The sequence below is a fragment of the Amblyraja radiata genome, chromosome 12 (genome assembly GCF_010909765.2).
Source record: "Amblyraja radiata isolate CabotCenter1 chromosome 12, sAmbRad1.1.pri, whole genome shotgun sequence".
Lineage (NCBI taxonomy): Eukaryota > Metazoa > Chordata > Chondrichthyes > Rajiformes > Rajidae > Amblyraja > Amblyraja radiata.
Window position 1 is genome coordinate 61,884,583 of NC_045967.1, and position 7,823 is coordinate 61,892,405.

The following is a 7,823-nucleotide window of genomic DNA, read 5'->3' on the forward strand; positions in this document are numbered from 1 at the left end:
AGTCGCATTTAACTTAGGTCTTAACTATACCAAAAAACGGAATAATAAAGAAAAATATGAGGGGAAAAGTGAATAAAATGATGAGACGTCAAATGTGATGCAGTGGTGGGGCCCGGATGCAACCAGGCTACCGCAGCAACAAGTGACCTGTAGAGACACTTGCAATATCATCCATCAGGATACAGTGGACAAGTGGACCAGTGGACCAGTGGACCAGTGGTCCAAAACTACATCCACGCAGAGGTGCCGCACCGTCATTGTTAAGCCAGTTGATGTTGTATTCGCAATGAATACTCTAAACATTGGGTTTCTCTTGTACTGGGAGAGTAAAGCAATAAAGTCCTCGTTGGCATCACACTCAATGGTTTCCTGTCCAGTTTATCTGTGGAAGCTCTTTGTAAACCGGCCGCCCTGTCCCTGCTGTCCCATCACCAGCTCCCCAGTGGGATTCTGCAGGCGAATTAATTTAATCCACCCCCTTCTTTCACCCTCCCCCCACCCTTACATTGGAACCTGGCTGACACCCGCATCCCTGGCCCTTTGTCCCACAATCAGCCTGTCAAATAACCCCCTCACCGGTGTTCACCTATTACCGGCCATACTTTGTCCTGCTGCTTCTCCTTCCCACTTTCTCTCCCTCCCCAACCGCCCCTACAATCAGTATGATTTACTCCCTCCCTCCCGACCCACCTCCCTCTGTACCGGGCGCCGAAATATCATGAGTTTAGGACTAAAATGTAGCCAAAACGTGAGAAGCAGCCCCTTCAGATAGTCGATCAGGGGCTGCAACCTCTCACACCCCATGTACATATGGAACACGGTCTCTTCCTCACCGGAGAAGTGACAGGCGGCTGGCGAGTCCGTGAACCGGTTCCACTGGGCGGAGTGGCGTGGCAGTGTGTACACCCGCTCACCACAACGCTCGCTGTTTCACAGGTGAGTGACGTGAACAGACTGAGACCAGTGAAGTGATGGGTAGAACGGTGTATAACCAGCATCTGCAGTTCCTTCCTACATAGAAACATAGAAACATAGAAAAATAGGTGCAGGAGTAGGCCATTCGGCCCTTCGAGCCTGCACCGCCATTCAATATGATCATGGCTGATCATCCAACTCAGTATCCCGTACCTGCCTTCTCTCCATATCCCCCTGATTCCTCTAGCCACAAGGGCCACATCTAACTCCCTCTTAAATTTAGCCAATGAACTGGCCTCAACTACCTTCTGTGGCAGAGAGTTCCAGAGATTCACCACTCTCTGCGTGAAAAATGTTCTTCTCATCTCGGTTCTAAAGGATTTCCCCTCTATCCTTAAGCTGTGACCCCTTGTCCTGGACTTCCCCAACATCGGGAACAAACTTCCTGCAACTAGCCTGTCCAATCCCTTCAGAATTTTGTACGTTTCTATAAGATCCCCCCTCAATCTCCTAAATTCTAGCGAGTACAATCCGAGTCTATCCAGCCTTTCTTCATAAGAAAGTCCTGACATCCCACGAATCAGTCTGGTGAACCTTCTCTGCACTCCCTCTATGGCAATAATGTCCTTCCTCAGATTTGGAGACCCACTGCAGTTCGCTTACCGCCACAACAGATCAACGGTGGATGCGATCTCGCTGGCCCTCCACTCCGCACTGGACTACTTGGACAACAAAAACTCATATGTCAGGCTGTTATTCATCGATTACAGCTCGGCATTTAACACAATCATCCCATCCAAAATGGTTGCCAAACTCACAGAACTGGGTCTCTGAGCATCCCTCTGCAATTGGATCCTCGACTTCCTCATCCACAGACCACAGTTTGTTCGTATTGGTGGATATGTGTCAGCCTCGATAAGAATCAGCATGGGAGCACCTCAAGGCTGCGTGCTCAGCCCCCTGCTGTACTCACTCTATACCCATGACTGCGTAGCCAACCACAATGCGAACTCCATCATCAAGTTCGCTGACAAACAACTATTGTGGGGCGTATCACTGATGGAAATGAGTCAGAATATAGAAGAGAGATCGAGCAACTGTCCATATGGTGCCAGCGCAATAACCTGGCGTCAACACCAGCAAAACCAAGGAACTGATTGTGGACTTTGGAAGGAGAAGGAGGGGGACCCACAGCCTCATTTATATCAACGGGTCGATGGTTGAAAGGGTCAAGAGCTTCAAATTCCTGGGCGTGCACATCTCTGAAGATCTTTCCTGGTCCGAGAACACTAACGCAATTATCAAGAAAGCTCATCAGCGCCTCTACTTCCTGAGAAGATTACCGAGAGTCGGTTTGTCAGGGAAGACTCTCTCTAACTTCTACAGGTGCACAGTAGAGAGCATGCTGACCGGTTGCATCGTGGCTTGGTTCGGCAATTTGAGCGCCCTGGAGAGGAAAAGACTACAAAAAGTAGTAAACACTGCCCAGTCCATCATCGGCTCTGACCTTCCTTCCATCGAGGGGATTTATCGCAGTCGCTGCCTCAAAAAGGCTGGCAGTATCATCAAAGACCCACACCATCCTGGCCACACACTCATCTCCCTGCTACAGGAGCCTGAAGACTGCAACAGCCAGGTTCAGGAATAGCTACTTCCCCACAGCCATCAGGCTATTAAACCTGGCTCGGACAAAACTCTGATTATTAATAACCACTTTCTGTTATTTGCACTTTATCTGTTTATATATTCATGTGTGTATATATTTATATCATGGTGTATGGACACATTTATCTGGTTTGTAGTAAATGCCTACTATGTTCCGTGTGCTTAAGCAAAGTAAGAATTTCATTGTCCTATACAGGGACACATGACAATAAACTCACTTGAACTTGAACTTGAGCAAAACTGTACGCAATACTCCAGGTGTGGTCTCGCCAATACTCTGTACTGCAGCAGAACTTCCCTTCTCCTATACTCAAATACCTTTGCTATGAATGCCATCCTCTAGGGTCTGTCATTTCAATCTTTTTTTTAATTTTTAGTTAGTCTAAAGCCTTGTGTTGGGGGAAACTTTAACTTTTCTATGTGGGGGAGGGGGGCAGGGTAAGGGGAAAACCGTTTCCCAGTCTCTTCCTGGCGGGGACATGACTATTTCTCCGAGTCGCGTCCTCGCCCCCCACCTCGCGGCCTACCAGCTGGATCGGAGCGGCCTTTCCTGCCGGGGACCGAGAACCGGACCAGGGCTGCTACAGCGGCGGCACATGGCTGGAGTCACCGCGGAGCGGGCGATGCCTACCTGGGTCGCCGTTTGGAGCTCCGGAGCATTGGGCCGCTGCTCCAACATCGTGGAGCTCTGGTGCGGAGAGCTTCCAATGCGGGCGTCGCTGAACAACATCGTGGAGTCCTGGGGCGCCTTGCAGAGGGTCTACAGCAGCAGTCTCCACCCGGCGCGGCCTACGGACTTTGGAAGCCGCCGACTCCGGTAGGAGGGGGCCGACTCTGGTGTCCAGGCCGCTGAGGATGTCCTGCAACCCCGACTTCGGACTTGTATCACCCCGGCGAGCGGTCCTGGACATTGGGGCCGCCCGTAGCTGCAACTGCGGAGGGCTTGGGGAGGCCCTGACCACGGGGAACAGTGGAGGAAGAGACTGACTTTGGTGCCTTCCCACACCGTGGGAAACTTTGATTCTGCTGTGTGGGGATGTTTTATGTTAAATTCTATAGTGTGTGTTCTTTATTTTTTTAATTGTATGGCTGTATGGGAATTTCATTTCATTGAGCCATCTGGCACATGTGACAATTAAATGTCTTTAAGTTTAGAACCATATAACCATATAACCATATAAAAATTACAGCACGGAAACAGGCCATCTCGGCCCTACAAGTCCGTGCCGAACAACTTTTTTCCCTTAGTCCCACCTGCCTGCACTCATACCAAAACCCTCCATTCCCTTCTCATCCATATGCCTATCCAATCTATTTTTAAATGATACCAACGAACCTGCCTCCACCACTTCCACTGGAAGCTCATTCCACACCGCCACCACTCTCTGAGTAAAGAAGTTCCCCCTCATGTTACCCCTAAACTTCTGTCCCTTAATTCTGAAGTCATGTCCTCTTGTTTGAATCTTCCCTATTCTCAAAGGGAAAAGCTTGTCCACATCAACTCTGTCTATCCCTCTCATCATTTTAAAGACCTCTATCAAGTCCCCCCTTAACCTTCTGCACTCCAGAGAATAAAGACCTAACTTATTCAACCTTTCTCTGTAACCTAGTTGCTGAAACCCAGGCAACATTCTAGTAAATCTCCTCTGTACTCTCTCTATTTTGTTGACATCCTTCCTATAATTGGGCGACCAAAATTGTACACCATACTCCAGAATTGGCCTCACCAATGCCTTGTACAATTTTAACATTACATCCCAACTTCTATACTCAATGCTCTGATTTATAAAGGCCAGCACACCAAAAGCATTCTTTACCATCCTATCTACATGAGATTCCACTTTCAGGGAACTGTGCACAGTTATTCCAAGATCCCTCTGTTCACCTGCATTCTTCAATTCCCTACCATTTACCATGTACGTCCTATTTTGATTTGTCCTGCCAAGATGTAGCACCTCACACTTATCAGCATTAAACTCCATCTGCCATCTTTCAGCCCACTCTTCCAACATCCCAACTTCTATACTCAATGCTCTGATATATAAAGGCTAGCATACCAAAAGCTTTCTTTACCACCCTATCTATATGAGATTCCACCTTCAAGGAACTATGCACGGTTATTCCCAGATCCCTCTGTTCAACTGTATTCTTCAATTCCCTACCATTTACCATCTTCTTTACCCTCGTCAATTTCCCTAGTAACCTCTTCAAAAAATTCAAGAAGATTTGTCAAACATGACCTTACAGGCACAAATCCATGTTGACTGTTTATCCAGATGCTTATATATATTATTTCTAAGTATCTTTTCCATTAATTTGCCCACCACTGAAGTCAAACTAACAGGTCTATAATTGCTAGGTTTACTCTTAGACCCCTTTCTAAACAATGGAACAACATGAGCAGTACGCCAATCCTCGGGACTATTCCTGTTTCTAATGACATTTGAAATATTTCTGTCATAGCCCCGGCTATTTCTACACTAACTTCCCTCAAATGTCCTAGGGAATATCCTGTCAGGACCTGGAGACTTATCCACTTTTATATTTTTCAAAAGGATCAGTACTTCTTTTACTTTGAAACTCATAGTATCCATAGCTACTCTACTAGTTTCCCTTACCTCACATAATTCAATATCCTTCTCCTTGGTGAATACCGAAGAAAATAAATTGTTCAATATCTCCCCCATCTCTTTTGGCTCTGCAGATAGCTGTCCACAATGTCTCTCCAATGGACCAATTTTATCCCTCGTTATCCTTTTGCTATTAATATAGCTGTAGAAACCCTTTGGATTTACTTTCACCTTACTTGCAAAAGCAACCTCATATCTTCTTTTAGCTTTTCTAATTTCTTTCTTAAGATTCTTTTTACATTCCTTATACTCCTCAAGCACCTCATTTACTTCATGCTGCCTATAATTATTGAAGATCTCCCTCTTTTTCCGAACAAGATGTCCAATTTCCCTTGAAAAACAGGGCTCTTTCCAATGTTTACTGTTTCCTTTCAACCGAACAGGAACATAAAGATTCTGTACTCTTAAAATGTCCCCTTTAAATGTCCTCCATTTCTCTTCTACATCCTTCCCATAAAACAAAATGTCCCAGTTCACTCCTTTTAAATCATTTCGCATCTCATCAAAGTTAGCCTTTCTCCAATCAAAAATCTCAACCCTAGGTCCAGTTCTGACCCTTTCCATAATTATATTGAAACTAATGGTATTGTGATCACTGAACCCAAAGTGCTCCCCAACGCATACCTCCGCCACCTGTCCCGTCTAACAGGAGGTCCAGCACTGCCCCTCCTCTAGTAGGTACCTCTATGTATTGCTGCAAAAGACTATCCTGCACACATTTTACAAACTCCAAACCATCCAGCCCATTTACAGAATGTGTTTCCCAGTCTATGTGTGGAAAGTTGAATTCTCCCACAATCACTACCTTGTGCTTACTACTAATATCTGCAATCTTCTTACATATTTGCTCTTCCAAGTCTCGATCCCCATTTGGCGGTCTATAATACACCGCTATAAGTGTTGCTACACCTTTCCCACTTCTCAGTTCCACCCAAATAGCCTCCCTAGATGAGCCCTCTAATATATCCTGCCAAAGCACTGCTGTAATATCTTCCCTGACTAGCAATGCAACACCACCATCTCTTGCCCCTCCAATTCTATCACACCTGAAGCAACAAAATCCTGGAATATTTAGTTTCCAATCACAGCCCTCCTGCAACCATGTTTCACTGATCACCACAACATCATACTTCCAGGTGTCTATCCAGACTCTAAGCTCATCCACCTTTCTTACAATGCTCCTAGCATTAAAATATGCACATTTAAGAAACCCCCCGCCTCTTATTCTCTGTTTATTTCCTTTTTTTTCTTTCTCCTCTTGTGTCCGAGTGCTTCCCTTTTCTGCTTCCTGCCTCCCATTCTGTCTACTAGCTTTCTTTATTTGAGTCCCTCGCCCCAACCATTATAGTTTAAAGTCTCCCCAGTAACCTTTGCAAATTTCCCCGCCAGAATATTGGTCCCCCTCGGGTTCAAGTGCAACCCATCCTTTCTGTACAGGTCCCACCTTCCGCAAAAGGAGTCCCAATGATCCAGAAACTTGAATCCCTGCCCTCTGCACCAGTCTTTCAGTCACGCATTTATCCTCCACCTCGCTCCATTCCTACTCTCACTGTCGTGTGGCACAGGCAGTAATCCTGAGATTGTTACCTTTTTGGTCCTTTTCCTTAACTCCCCTCCCAACTCCCTAAATCCTCCCTTCAGGACCTCTTCCCTTTTTTTACCTATGTCATTGGTACCTATACGTACCACGACCTCAGGCTCCTCTCCCTCTGATTTCAGGATATCTTGGATGCGTTGAGACACGTCCGAGACCTTGGCACCAGGGAGGCAGACCACCATCCTGGTCTCCCGACTGCACCCACAGAATTGCCTATCCGACCCCCTAACAATAGAGTTCCCAATTACTATTGCCCTCTTCTTTTTGTCCCTACCTTTCGGAGCAACAGGGCCGGTCTCTGTGCTGGAGGCCCGTTCGCTCTCGCTACCCCCAGGCAGGCTGTCACCCCCATCCGTACTCAAACAGGAGTACTTATTTGCAAGGTGTACCGACATTGGAGTACTCACTCGTCCCTGCCTCTGCCCCTTGCCCTTCCTTAGCGTGACCCACATGTCTCTCTCCCGTGGTTTTGGAGTGACCACCTCCCTATAACTCCCCTCTATGACCTCCTCACTCTCCCTGACCAGACAGAGGTCATCGAGCTGCTGCACCAGGATCCTAATACGGTCCCTTAGGAGCCACATCTCGCTGCACCTGGTGCAGATGTGGACGTCTGGAGGGCCATCCGACACCATGACCTCCCACATCTGACATCCAGAACAGTACACTGCTCTGACTGTCATTCTCTCACCTTACCCCGGATCCGATACAAGTACAATACAATAGAAACTGCTGGGAGAAATCAGCAGGTATCTGATTCACAACAGCTGCTCCCTCTTGACCTTTAAACTGCACCTTTATTATATAAACAAAAAGCACTGTACCCTTGGCTCACTGCACCTTTACTAAAGCACTGTACCCTTAGCTCACTGTACCCTTAGCCCACTGTACCCTTAGCCCACTGTACCCTTAGCCCACTGTACCCTTAGCCCACTGTACCCTTAGCCCACTGTACCCTTAGCCCACTGTACCCTTAGCCCACTGTACCCTTAGCCCACTGTACCCTTAGCCCACTG